Raw genomic sequence first — 14,299 nt, 5'->3', positions numbered from 1 at the left:
TCCAAATGTGACTCTTATTCAGTAAGACACTCTCATGAAGTTTGACAAGTCACCATTAAAATGTTCAAAACCAGTGTTCCTAGTTTCAATTGTTGTCGTTAAAGGGATACTTCACCCATTTACATGAAGCTGTGTATCATTAGAAACACGGTAGTAGTGTTGAATGGTCATGAATCCAACCCTCATTTTGCCCTGAGACGAGAAAAATATGTTTTTCTTTGCCTGGAAGTTTTCTTCATGTGATGCAATATGACGCTTTTTGCATCACATGAAGAAAACCTTCAAGCTTCATGTAAATGGGTGAAGTATCCCTTAAATTGACAAAAATTAAAATTCAGACTAACTGACTTAAAGCTGCAATGTGTAGATTCTGCCGCCAAGGGAGCTCTCAATCAATACAAAAGATAAGGTTGAGGCTGGCGGGGAATCATGGGAGTTATCTCTGCGAGTGTCTATAATCCAGTTTTTTGTTACTATCTATCATGCTGGATCAATGGCAGAATCCCTTCTCCCAACCATTTAGCCTCCGAAACATTTACATTGACGATAAGGCGTAAGAAAGGCGCAACAGTCCCACCTTGATCTGACAGTGTTTCTACTTCCACTGGGGGAATCAGACAATTCTATCCCGAATTTGTGTGTAAAAAAAGCTTCATGATCAGTTTTTCTCCCCACTTGTGCGTAGCTGTTCGGACCATGTATAGAAACCATTTCCTCTTAGTGCATCTGGACGTCACACTATACAAGTGTGTCCTCCTTAAATGCCTTCTTACCCACGTCCCAAACCCTGATGACATCATCTGGGATACTTCTCAGACTTTGGAAAGCCCCATCTATGAAAACACAAAATATTATACACTTGTTTTCACTGTGACAAGTAAATGTTTGGAGAGTCCCTTTCAAGAGGTTGCACTTTAACTTGACCAAAACAGAAACTTGGTGTCATGTGAAACTTTGTATATACTCATTGTGGCTTCATCTTCTTTCATTTATTTACACAATTCGCCAACGGAGCTGCATAAAGATTAAAGCGGCTATAGTAATGTGTTGGAAAAAACAGTGCCCAAATCTCGAAGCAGAACAACAACACGGAGTGAGAAATGATCCGATTCAGGATGTGAAGTCAGTCAGCCGAAATCAAACCAGGAAATAAGACTGAGAATGCATCACAAGATGTTTGCAAAGCCATGGCGGAAAAGAACCGCAAGAGCGAAACAGATGACCTTTTCTCACAGTGCTTCATGTTTCCATCAAATACGCATTTTGAGTCCCCGAGTGTTTGCCAAAATGTGCTTTTCAGGGACGGTAACCTCGAGCAGTGATTCTCAAAGTTTGCGAAACATAGTTGGGGGTCCGCGGAATAATTTACAAAACAATTGCAAACGTGGAGAAAGCACATCTCCAAACTAGGACCTCTTGCACCACGAAAATCTGCTATTTAGTCCAATACTCCTGCCAACTTAAGTTTTGTACCAATAGAACATTACATAGTATTAATATAAGCTTATCAATGTTACAATAACGAGGGGGTCATTGGAAAAATCTCTCACCTGAAAGGCGTTCATGGTCTAAAAAAAGTTTGAGAACCCCTGACCTTGAGCAGTGGTTCCCAAAGTGGAGGTCGTGAGACTGTGAGGAGAGGGGGGCGGGCGGGCGGGCGAGTCCTTCAAAAAACATGTAAAAATTAAAAATCTTATCCATTATTGTGAAAATACATTTATTTTTTTTAAAAATATAGTAGTTTGAGAGATTACAAGTGCTCTTCTTCTTGTGTTTCTTACACTAGAAGAATATTACATCTTTGGGCAGTTTTGTTCTTTTGTGCTGTTCTTATTCTTCTATTTGGATGGGCCCTGTAGCATGCATTAAGATGAATGTTTGAACCACTTCCAGGGGACAAAGAAGGTCACCACATAGCTTGCACTGTCATTATTATTATTATTATTTATTTATTTTTTAATGGGGGGGGGGGGGGGGTTGCAGGCTGAAAATTTCGGGAACCCCTGACCTAGAGGATGCAACATCACACATCCATTTCCCAGGGTGCTTTTCTGTTTCTCCTCAGTGTGCACAGTGTTGTGTCTCTGTGCTTTATTTTTGTGTATTGTGACCAGGCACGTTATTGACTCTGTTGCAGCAGGACCTACTTTCCCACAAGAAAAAGAGGCAGGTCGTGAGTCCACATCTGCGGCCGTCCTGTATGTGCACATGACGGAGACTCTTGGATGTTGCTGTATGTTTTTTGTGGTTTTGTTTGTATTAGGTTAGCTGGATTAGTGCTGTGCTGTGGGTGTGTTTGCATCCATCACTGTGAGAATATGTGTGTCTTGGATGTATTTGTCTATCTGTGAATTCCCCACCCTTTTTCCCTCTCTTTCTGTTCTCCCTCTAAGCGGTTGTTCATGTGCCTGCTCTTAATGAACACAGCGATGGGATAAACAGCCGCATGATAAAACAATTAAGCACATATGTGAAGCAGGGAAACAGAGAGAGGCTGGAAGGTTTTTAAAAAAAAACCAAGACTAAACAAGAGACGACAACCGAAAAGACGAACGAGGAGAAAAAAAAAAAGGTGTGAGAAAAAGAAGAGAATGTGAGGAAGATGCTTATCACTTCAGAGGCTCTACTGGGAGACGTGAGGCTCTCCCACGTCCCTCTTCTTCTCTCTCCCCTCGGAGGACCCTGCTCCCCTCTGTCTGCGTTGGGAGAAAGGAAACGGACGAAGGATTTACTGTTGGGTCCTGACTTGTACACATTCCTGGTGTTGTTTTTCTCCCCTCGGCCCCCTCGGCCATACCAAAGGCCTCTAAAACAACAGGCTGTCAGGTTGTGACAGCTGGCTTCAAACAGCTCCTACAGCAGCCCTGCACCCAGGTTCCCAGCCTCACCATGGATATTTGTGTGTGTGTGTGTTTGTGTGTGCGCGTGTGTATGTATGCGTGTGCGTGGGTGGCTAAGTGTTTGTTTGGTCTGTATATGAGGATGTATAGCTGCTTGTGTGGGTATCTGTGCATCTATCACTTTGAGATAAGCAGGACTTCAGTCGCTTAGACTTAACATTTAAACCCCGGTGTGTGTCAGATCCTTGAACATGCATGCACACACACACACGCTCTCACACACGCACACACCCCTCCTTATCCCCGACTATGAACCCAGGTGGCAGTGTGGCTTTGAAGCCCTGCGAGCCTCCTCATGACTCCCCTGGCCATCCAGGTGTGTGTGGGCCGGCCCGTCTGTCTCAACCAGAGAAGGGCCTTTTTTGTCTGAGCTTTGTCAACCAGGAGAAAACCACTGATCCCCATGACCCCCCCCCCCCCCCCGAACCTTGAGTGCTACCACACCTCCAAGATACTAACCCCTGCCTTCAGATGTGGGACTCGGGAGAAATCAGAGCTGTCTGGAGGGTGGAGGAGTTCCTGCAAGGAGGTGTGGGCGGCGCCGTAGGTGAGCAGGAGCAGCCTCTCTTAGCACTAATAGGATCATTGTTTGCACTCCACAGGTGCTCAGCATCCAAATGAGGTCACAGCTCAAGTGTGGCTCTTCAGGAGGAGAGGGAAGATGGGTTTTGGTTTTTTTTCTCCAGCTGAGCAAAAGTAGATTGGAAATAAACACAAGCACACAAAGCAAATAGGAAATAAATATAGAAATGCAAGGCAGTAATGGAGAAAAATAACCCAGTTAATTAAAGATAAACAGGCACACTGAGATATAAATGGATATTTAAGCCATTTCTCTATGTGCACTATCAATATCTAAATAGATTCCGGAGGTGGTTGTAGTTCTTTGGTTGGCTGCTCAATCTGGTATTTGAGCTCCTGCCTCAGCTCTCAAATAAAATGTTTCTTAAAACATTTTAATACATTTGACTAATCCAACTGTTTAGGAGTTTTTAGCAGACGCCAAATTGGTGTCAAATATTTTGCACGCAAGCTTGAGCTTAAACAATGACGTCTGAGGGGTCTAAGAACGCACCATTAAATCACAGCAGGACGTCCGTGTAATAATTAGATACAAAGTCAGACCGCAAAGGACACAATAGTACATGCATCAAAATAAGTCAGAGAACTAATCTACAACTGGTTGGAAACACTAAACAGATTGTGCACAAAATGACTGGACTCAGCTCACCGGCCTGAATGTCACAGCATGGTGCAGGTTTCTTGGGCAGTAGTGAGTGGGATTGTCATTCACAAGATTAAGTGTAATCACAAATAATTATTGTTTAAAGACGCTTGAAGCGCTTCCAGTTAAAAAGGAGGAAATCACTGCTTAAGAGACCTTAAATGTCTTTATTTGTACTTACTTGGATTAAAGGGTTTAGGTCCTGTAAATGGTATCACAGCCACAGATTCAACTTGGGCTTAGTTGAGAAATAATCATGTCAGGTGATCACAATGCCAAAAGGATGAAGTGTGCAGTATAAGATGATGTATGATGGACAATATGCATGTAGATAGAGAAGTGTGTATTGCTAATGGTGGTATATAAACGACTTTAAACACACCCATCACAAATACACACCCACTAATACACACACACTTCTCCACTATACCGCCATTGTTCTGTGTCTTTGCTGGTATTCTCGTTCTGATATTTCCTCTTCATTTGAATCACTCATCGTGTTCGTCCTCATCTGAGTCTTTATGAAAGCCCCCCGGTGTCTCTCTGTTTGTTCTATCCACAGCCACGGCTTTACTGAGCAAGACGCAAAGATGCAAAAAGTAATTTTAAAAAAACAATCAATCCAACGAATGTTCAACTCTGCTTTCCAAGGACTTGTTCTAGAAGAATAACTCCAAAAACAGCTAAAACATTTTTGGTCAATGGTTTAGATAGACAGTGAAATAGAAATATTAGTTTTGGAACAAGAAGAGGCTCAAGAATTTTTTTAATTAAAGATTTCACTTTTTTTTAAACTGAACATAATACTGTTCTGTGAAATCTTAGAGTCAAACACATCCAGTAGAGATAAGCAGCAGCAGGTTTTGGTTAAAATTTTCTTCACGAATAATTGGTTATCGTTACACAAATGTTAGACTGCATGAATGCACACATCGTGTTAAAAAAAAAAAAAAGAAGAAGGAGAATCCACAAAACACCTGTCAGTCCAAACACCAGAAAGCATTTCAGAGCTTCAATCAAGAACTAAATCCTCACTTGAGGAATTAAAAAAGACAAAGAGACAAGCCGAAAAAAAGCTTAGAAAGAAAGGCTCGATGCAGTGAAATACGTAGAACTGAGCATTGAACAGCACAATAAGTCTCAATGTATCTCCAAATTATATTGTATCCTCTATACACATCGGTATATTTCCAATAATCATAATAATACAAGCAATCACACAACGCTGAAGTCCCTTTTTATTCAGAAATGTAAGAACACAAAACAGAAAACCTTCTAGCTGTAATCAGCAGAAACGCATGGAAGTCGCCTCCATTCTGTTGCACATGCCCATCTTCACTGTCCTGGCTAATGAGGCAAAATGCCAAAACAACAAATCCAAAAAGAAGAAAATCAGGTGTCCTTTTGTTGTACGTTGCTAAAAACGGGATCTGAAAGTGTTCACATGAGCTCTGCTTTCCAAGTAGAAGAAGTCAGGCTCTCAAATCAGGCTTCACCTCTTAGTAACTGTAACTTCCCTTTACTACAATCTAAACATTTAAGCTTGACTTTAACCTTCCAGCTCCGTCTTGAGACAGACCCTCCTGTAACAGAGGCTTCAGCGTTGTCTCTTACTGGCCATAAAGTTGTGAGTGATTTTACTGCTGTACTCTGTTTTCACAAAGTAAAATCATATATTAACTCCCTCCCCGGCCTATAGGGAGCTCAAAGTCCCAGGTCAGCTACAACCGTTCTCTTTCTCTGGCTCATGGACACTCCAGCAGGGCACATAAAGTTCACACAGAGAAGAAGAAAAAAACAAGAGTCCTCTTAAATGTTTTGTACAGTGATTGTACATTAAATGTGTTTAGATCAGTGGAGTGCACTTTGGGAAACTATAATGTGGAATTTAAAAACAATCGTCTCGTCTGAGCGCTGCTTTCGGCTCGATGCCACAGTGCAGACTGAAGTCACAATGGGAGACATCACAGAGTCACGGCCTGTAAATGTTAGCTTTAGTTTCTTTTACATCAACAGTTTACCCATCTCTAATTGGAGCACCCCCGCTCCGCTCCCCCCCCCCCCCCCCCCCATCTAAACACAAAGACACAGTACAGAGTGCACATACACATCCACGGGAATTATGGGAACATCTGGAGGAGCTCATCCAATGCACAGACAAACGTTTCCCGGGGAGCACCAAAAGAGCCGTCACAGAGGCTTCAAACGGTTCGCCAGTGCTAACACAAACACACTCACTCACACACACACACACACACACACACACACACACACACACACACACACACACACACACACACACACACACACACACACACACACACACACACACACACACACACACACACACACACACACACACACACACACACACACACACACACACCTCATGGCTGCAGAGGTAAAGGCCAGATCTGAGGAGCGGAGAGAACAAAGAGTGTCTCTTTGCACTCAGAGGTATAGCAGCACTTAAGGTTAACTCTCTGAGCACAAGGGGCGGCTTTCTTCTCCACCAGTGTCTCATCTGCAGAGCATCCTCCTTTATACGGCGGCCTGCGAGGACCCCGGGCCCACCGACACACAGGGGGGGGGGCTGTCAAGTATGTCAGGGTCAGAGTGTCTGGCCATGGACAAGCCTGGACAACACCCCTGTAGTACAGAGAGGAGATCAATACACGTGGTCAAAGTTGTTACAAATGGCACAACAATCACGAAGCACCGTCTAAAAACACTGTTGCTTTCATGTTGAAAAGTTCACAGTAAAATGATAGTATCGTTCTATATTATTTGATACACAGTAAGGGGCGGCTGTGGCTCAGTTGGTTGCCTCTCAACTGGAAGGTTGTGAGTTCAATTTAGGGCTGTGGTGAAAAAAAAATCAACATGGCAATATATCACCATGAGCTCCTTTCAAATACATGCTTCCATGCACATGTTACAGAGTCAATATGGCTGCAAAGCTGTATTTTAATGTATTTCTAGAATCCCTGAGGACCTGAACTGAAGTGATTTAGGATCCTTAATATGCCTCTGATGTTATTATATTATTATGTCATAACACTAAAGAACAGCTGAATGTGAATGAATGGGATTATTTACTTCTGATGGTCACTTTCCATAACAGCCTCTGCCATCAGTGTGTGAATGTCAAGCTCAAGTCCGTTTTACAGTTACCATGTTGTTGTTTTTTAAATGGTAGATTAATATCGCTGATGTGACGGAGGTTTCCAGAACTATTTGAAAAGACAACACTCTTTTCCCATCACCCATTGTGCGTCCTTCTCCTCGTAAATGTTCATCATTGAGTCAGAGCCCAGCAGCTTCCAAAGAATCCTGACTCAAACGTTCACTCTTAGTTTGTATAGTCGACGAACAAAGAAAGGAGCAAGAGTTCAAATGAAAAGTAGATTTTGTCTGTTAAACAGCAGGAAAAAAAAAACAAAAAAAACACGAGCGTCCTCATAATTAGGACGATTTCAAACTTTCTCTCCCTCCATCTCTGCGTCGGTCACGAGACAAAACCAGGGTTTATCATTATCACCCCCTCTCACCTGAGACCTCACCTCTTGCCTCCCCTCTCGCTCCACTTCCTGACACCCCCCCCCCTCCCCCCACCCTCCGCCCGCTCAGCCCTTTTCACCCTTCCTCTCCCCTGCCACGACCCATCCCTTCACACGTTCCCTCCCCTCTTCCCTCCCCCCCCTCCTCACCTCTGTACCACCTAGTGAGCACATTTCCTTACTCCCTCCCCGCCAACAAAGGGGGAAAAAAAAGCTTTTACTCATTAGCGGATGACCCTTGCCCCCGGGCCACATTTTAAGAGGCTCTACTTGACTCCTGACATGGCCGTCAGCAATCAAAACATGTGCATTCGGCGCGTATAGGCCGGGGAAAACTTTTTGGGGGGGGGGGGGGGCGGGGGGAGAGGCCGGTGTGTATTGATGCTTGGCTCGATGTGTGTGTGACAGGAGTCTGACAGGTGACAGACAGGTTCACTAACTACTGCACAACCTCTGCGGTGGTTCCTCTGTCCCCCGGGCCGGACGCACCGATGGCGGGTTAGGCGTGACTGAGATGGATCGCTCCATCTTACTCCTCACGTGAGCCCCCCCCCCCCCGTTAGCTTTATCACCAATGTGTGCGTTTACTCATCGGGAGAAGTGAAGGGTTTGGGCATAGCGTGTCAGAGTCGCTGCGTAATGGTGTTGATGCTTTTCTAATTGCTCGCAGAAGTTGGATGTGGTAAGCTTGTTTAAGATCTGATGTGTTTGTGTTTCTAATTGGGCAGACAGGATGCGAACACATACACACACACACACACACACAGTTAATCTCGCTCTTGGCCTTTCCCCCTCTATCTCTCACACACACATAATATAATATAAAATCACCATTACTGGCTTAAAGACTGGGATTTTTTTTTTCTTTTACAAACGACACAAAAACAGCAAAAAGAGTCAACCTGAAAATGTGAACTACATCCCGAGGCCCTGTCCTGCTCAGGTCCGTGTTCTAATGAGGAAGCTGACAGCCTGTTCCCTCAGGCAGAGTGCTGCTACTGTAGTAATGGCCCTTCATCGCTGACAGATTCATGCTCACTGTTCGTTTGATGTGGCTCTCTTCCTTCTGCTCCGACCTCGGCTCGTCTGCTTCAGGAACGTTTTCATCCAAGGAAAACAGGAGCGTTTCAAAAGGACAGCAAGCAAGCGAGCAATTAAAGGTCCTCTTTAACCTGTTTCACTGTGCGGTAATGTGACAGAGCTCTGGGTGTCTCTGACACTAATATAGACATGTCTGCTCGCTGTATGGCAACACAGGCCTGGTTCCATTGCAGCCATAGAAATGATGAAATGTTTTGAACCACGTTGGAGGAAATGTTTCTATACTTAACTGAAACAAAATCAGCATTTAAAAACAACATGGTTTTCAAAGATGTGCTGAAATTCTTACTGGGTCAACTCTTCCCAAACTATACTGAACTCAACTCAACTGGAAACCTATAAAAAAACAACAGACTTCTAACTGTGATTGGTATCCGAGGGCTGAACGATCAGGACCAAAATCATAGCATGTTTTCTTTTTTTTTTTTTTAGCTAAATGGCGACGCGTGATAACTTAGGGTAGCTAAAATGTTGCTAAAGGGCTACGCTCATTAAAGATTAAGCAATGAGTAAGGTGTTTGACCTGCTTTTTATAAAGTGTCTTGAGATATCATTGGCGCTATAAAAAGAAAGATGGATTGATATATCTGGATAGTTTTACCTAAGAATGACGAAAGTCAAAGTCAAGTCCACATGGAGCGAACGTCACACAGCCAGCTGCACATTGTCAGCATGAAAAGTGACAAAACTAAACCGCACGTAACCCACGTAAAATAAAATAAAACATATTAAAGAAAAGTGTTCCTTAATGAAATAATGTTCCAAAAATCTGTGTGTATTTTGTGATGCGGAGAGGAACAGACGTCAGAGGAGAAATAGGCGAAGTATAGCGGCCTAACAGAAGAAATGATGAAATTCGAAAACGACTTCGATATGAATCACATTGTTTTACATTAGATCTCATTTGAAAATATGTATCGAGAAACTGTCTCTCAAAACCTCTTTATACAGCCTTATTGAGTGTCCTCCACATGATGGAATCTCTACTTAAAACAATTAACACAAACCAATCACGAAAAAAGCTTTCTGTCGAGGTTCATAAGACTCTCTACATTAATATTATAAATATATTTTTACAATTTCAAGACAATCGGCCTTCATAGTACTGGCTAATGTGAAGTTTAGGGACAGTGCTGATATTTCAAAGTGCTGATAGTTTGTGTACTGTCCTGTGGACAGGGTAAACGTTTGGCCCTGAAGGGACAAAACTGGACAGATAAATACAGAGATGGAGAGGTTGGTGGGCGTCTCGTCTGAGGCCTCGTCTTCACCGCGCTACCTCTGTATGTGGACAGCGTTTCTTAGTAGCCTCTGCATCAACGTTTGGCACGAAAGCTTGCCTAATCCAAGCAGCAACGTGCGACATGTGGCCACCAGACTCCTTCAGAGCTCTTTCTGCTCCCTATCCCCCCCCCCCCCACACACACACACACACACACACATACACTCTCCGCCCTACAACCCTTGCTCCTGCTGTTCCTCTAAAAACATCGTGTCCCATGGCATGAGCAAACATGCTCGGCCATCTTTCCCTGTGAACCTGTAGAACGGCAGGACCCCCCTCTTTGCAAGGCCCATAGGGCGTCCCGACCGCCTCTCAGTGTAACTCAGAAGTGGAGGGACAACAAACCTTGAAGTTGGCTTTGTGTGACCTTTAGGAGGTATTTTAACGGCCCTATCTCCCCTCTATTGAAACATGTTGGTGTGCCGGAGTTATTGTATCCCTGAGGAGTGGAAAAAGGTTAATTCAGCTTGAAAAGGCTTCCTCTCGTGCTCACCACGAGGGATGTCTCCTTTCAAAGACAGCTATACGAGAGCCATATTTTCATACTAAAGCTGCAACTCAAACTGAATTAATCTACATTAGCATCACAACACTACCCCTACTATCATATATTTTACATGTGTTTCATCAGCTGACAACAACAAGGATGGAATTTAAAAAAAACTTTTACTAGGTAGGAGGTCATTTTTCGCCGCTGCGTCCATTTCCATCTCAAACTGCACGTAGGTGTGTGTGTCAGGTGACTGCTTTCCAAACATGGTTATTTACTTAAATCCAAAATAAACTGAGGAGCTGAAAATATTTTTTGCAAATGTGAAGCCTCTTTCTCCTCAGCCCAAGTGTCAGCGCAGAGTGGTGTCTGTGATTTACATTCAATCATTAGCTGGAGGAAAGGTCAAACTGAACATGAACATGTCATGCACACACACACATCACATCATACCTTCATTTGGCTGCAGTGAGTGTAGCTACTCATCACGCTCTGGGTGCCTTGGCCGTTAAGTAACCTAGAGAAGCAGCAGAATAGATACCAATGGGGTAGATATTCTGGCAAAAATACTCTAAAGGTTAGACATCTAAGAAACCTTTACAGAGGAATGTTTCTGTTCTGTGTTTGCTTTGTCCAGTCTCCTATGATGCTGATGTTGTGTCACACCATCAAACCTGCTGATGACAGCATTATTGTAATAAGGTCCCTGAAGGGTCATGATTAGTGTGTTAAAACATTATATGGGCCCACGCGGTCTAAGAAGCGAGTAACAACCCCTTTTCACCTGCTCTGCTCGGCCACAGACTCCCATGGATGTGTGAGGTCTGTGTCCAACTCTGCATCTGTCTCCCTCATCGACGGCTGTGGAGTATAGTAAATATTGGAGAGAGTTATTGCTGGGATCCGATTAAATTACATGCAGTCTTGAGTTTCTGCAATCCATCCTTTGTTGCACGACATTAACAAGCTGTCAAGCCGCAAACTGACATGGTTTGTCTCAGTGACTGGCTGTTGGTTTGCTTTAAAGTCACTCTGCGTGCGTGTGCGTGTGTGTGTGTGTGTGTGTGTGTGTGTGTGTGTGTGTGTGTGTGCGAGCGTGTGTGTGTGTGTGTGTGTGAGTGAGAGAGAGGGGGGATTTCAGATTAAATGCATCCATAATCCAATTGATTTGGCATCAAAGAGAGTTGGTTGGTGAAACATCTGACAGCATTGGAGTAAGACATAAAGCTCAAATAAACCAGGCACTTGTACATATATTGACACAATTAGAGAGATGTACACAGTAACCCTGGTGTATTTAAGATCGGAAACAGCTTGGAGATGACCTGTTTTCAAATCCTAATCGGGTTAGAGCTCCTTGTGTAAAGGTGCGGATAAAGTTTCCACAAGTCCAACTGCACCAAACACACACGGCGGCAAACATAGAAGGAGAAGGGTTTGGTTTCAGTTAGGGATATAACTCACAACATGTATCCTGATATAGAGTTCACTAGACGATTCCAACACAATTTTCTGATTTCCGATTTTGTTATAAAGAAATTGAAATGAAGTTAATTTATGAATAAACCCAAGTATTTTATTTCAACTATCTAACAATAAAAATACTGAGAGACGTTTTCTGTTTTTTTTCTTTCGTAAAAAAAACAATGGATTTTAAATTTAGCTGCAGCTACATTTCCACAACTGCTGCCTTTTTTGTCATCGAACATAAGCTTTCATTCAAAACAAAAATGCAGGTAGTATATATCACACGTGCACTCGTTTGGGCGAAGGAGGGTTTCAGATCTGCCTCCTAGCATGTTATTGATATGCATTTGGTGTCTCTAGCTTCTCATAATGCCTTTTTTCCACGACGTATCACATTTGTTGTGCTAATTGTAGAGTTCATCCGTCACTTGCAATATGTGTTCACTGTATAATTGTCTGGTCCATTATGTGCTCACTTCACTTCACTTCTCCACCCTCAGTTTGAACTGACATTAAACAACAGAAGCCAAGAGCAGATAGCACCCTCTGCTGGTGAATAAAACAGTATCACTATATTTTTTTGTCTCATCAATTCAAATTGTCCACATGTGTCTCGATTTTAAAATCGATTGTACAGTGAGGTTTCGTTACATCCCTGTTTTTACTGGAGTCAGAAGAAGGTCAGAGCTGAATCTGCATTTTAATATTGGATCCTGCAAAGGACTATAAACACTTTTTGGTTGTATGGACATAAAAGTGGAGGGGGCTTTAAATTGAAGGAGCTGACTCATAAGCTAATTTTTCTCAGGTTTCTATTCCTTCTTTTTGCCTTATTTCAAACATAACCCCTCTTTTCTACATGTAATGAGCACCTGCAAACACTTTTAGCAGCTACCTAAACTAAATAAGAAGCTTTGGCACTTTTAACAGTAGATAGAGGTGGCCTAGAACTTGAAAGTGGCATCTCATGGGTTAAAGACATCTGCCAACATCTGTAGCTGTGGTTAGGTTTTTAATTGTGAGGCCCAGCAAGCAAGCGAGCAGCATGGAGGAGAGGGGGCTGGCAGGCCGCATATTTCAGCCCAGTGTTCACAGAGAAGCTTTCCGGCCGGCCATGTGGACTCAATGATGGCGTCCAGGGGAGTACTGTGCTCCTATGAAATATTAAATCTGCTCAGCCCCCAAGTGTGGACAGACCACCTGCAAGCAAGCAAGCGTGGCGTGCAGCGAGCCCAGAGATCAGATGTCCCTCAGCAACACACATGCACAAACACACACGTGTCTGCATGAGAAAAAGAAGTACACGCAAATGTCCCCACACAGGATAAACCTGTAGGCCTGCACATGCTTACACTAATGGACGTAAACACATGCAAGAAAAAAAACAGTGAGAACATGGAAACACTCCAGATCTCTGCAAAATCATACTTCCTGCATGTGATACAGAGCACTTCTGCAGACTGCTAAATGGGAATAATTCTTAATGAGATTTTTTAGGCATCATGTTTTAATGATTTCTGTTTAAGCCAAAGTAGATGTCTTAACCTATGCAAATCTAGTGCACAATGAATACTTCTATATGCTCTGCAAAAGATCACATAACATTCCCTTATCTAAAAAAAGAAAAACTGGACACTTTCAGAGTACACAAAGAAACTTAAGCCTGTTTCAAAATACGGCCAAGAGTGCAACGGGTGCTTGTCGAGTGCCGTCCCCTTCAGGGCCTCGTTCATTTGCACGTCGTGCAGTCAGTCCTCAGCCTCCCCTCTGGTCCCCTGAGGCGTCTCTGCCTGCCCAGATGTGCAGCTGTTTATGTGGAGAACAGCAACCATAGCAGCTGCTCGGCTCTCCACCTCGTCAGAATGAACAGAGGGGGTCGCTATTCTCCCACTATCTATCTACTCTATGAGTGATACTTGTTTTGTTTTGACACTATGGTCAAATTGTGACAAGAAACAACTAAGGTCACCAATGATATGATGGCTTCATTTTTTATTTTAATACTTTCTGTCACCAGCTAAAGTTGCTCACTTAAATATGTATCACATTTTAAAACTATGAAGAATAATGCAATAATCTGGGGGGTTTTTTAAACTATACTTTATTTTGAAAGGTATACTTTTAAATTATTCATTGTCATTACCAGCTCTAAAATAAAATAGTCCAGTCTCACCTTTTAAACAGTGCTTCATATTTCACCCCCATAAGTTATACTCTAGTGACCTCCTGTGGTCATCTTTTTTGCTCATGCCTCAGTGAGATGATTTTTAA

At 43.1% G+C, this 14,299-nt stretch overlaps 1 protein-coding gene and 1 long non-coding RNA gene across 5 annotated transcripts in view; one reads left to right on the top strand and one right to left on the bottom strand.

Moving 5' to 3' along the window:
• LOC306840121 overlaps positions 1 to 11,555 on the bottom strand; it is a 61,394-nt gene extending 49,839 nt beyond the window's left edge. For 2 of the 4 annotated variants that reach the window (XR_013781292.1, XR_013781294.1), the window contains exons 1-3: positions 11,346 to 11,555; positions 11,157 to 11,235; positions 11,015 to 11,078 (exon numbers count right to left, since the gene is read on the bottom strand). This is a non-coding gene — a long non-coding RNA (uncharacterized lncRNA). Of the gene's footprint in view, positions 1 to 1,985; positions 2,697 to 3,359; positions 3,587 to 11,014; positions 11,079 to 11,156; positions 11,236 to 11,345 lie in introns of those variants that run through there. The other 2 variants (XR_013781295.1, XR_013781293.1) reach the window with 2 other exon arrangements.
• The window catches only part of lclat1 (lysocardiolipin acyltransferase 1), a 290,110-nt gene that overhangs the window by 241,623 nt on the left and 34,188 nt on the right, over positions 1 to 14,299 (top strand). The gene's annotated exons all lie outside the window — the stretch shown is intronic.

The sequence above is a fragment of the Symphodus melops genome (genome assembly GCF_947650265.1).
Source record: "Symphodus melops genome assembly, chromosome: 19".
Taxonomy (NCBI): Eukaryota; Metazoa; Chordata; class Actinopteri; order Labriformes; family Labridae; genus Symphodus; species Symphodus melops.
This window is presented reverse-complemented; position numbering and strand designations above follow the sequence as displayed.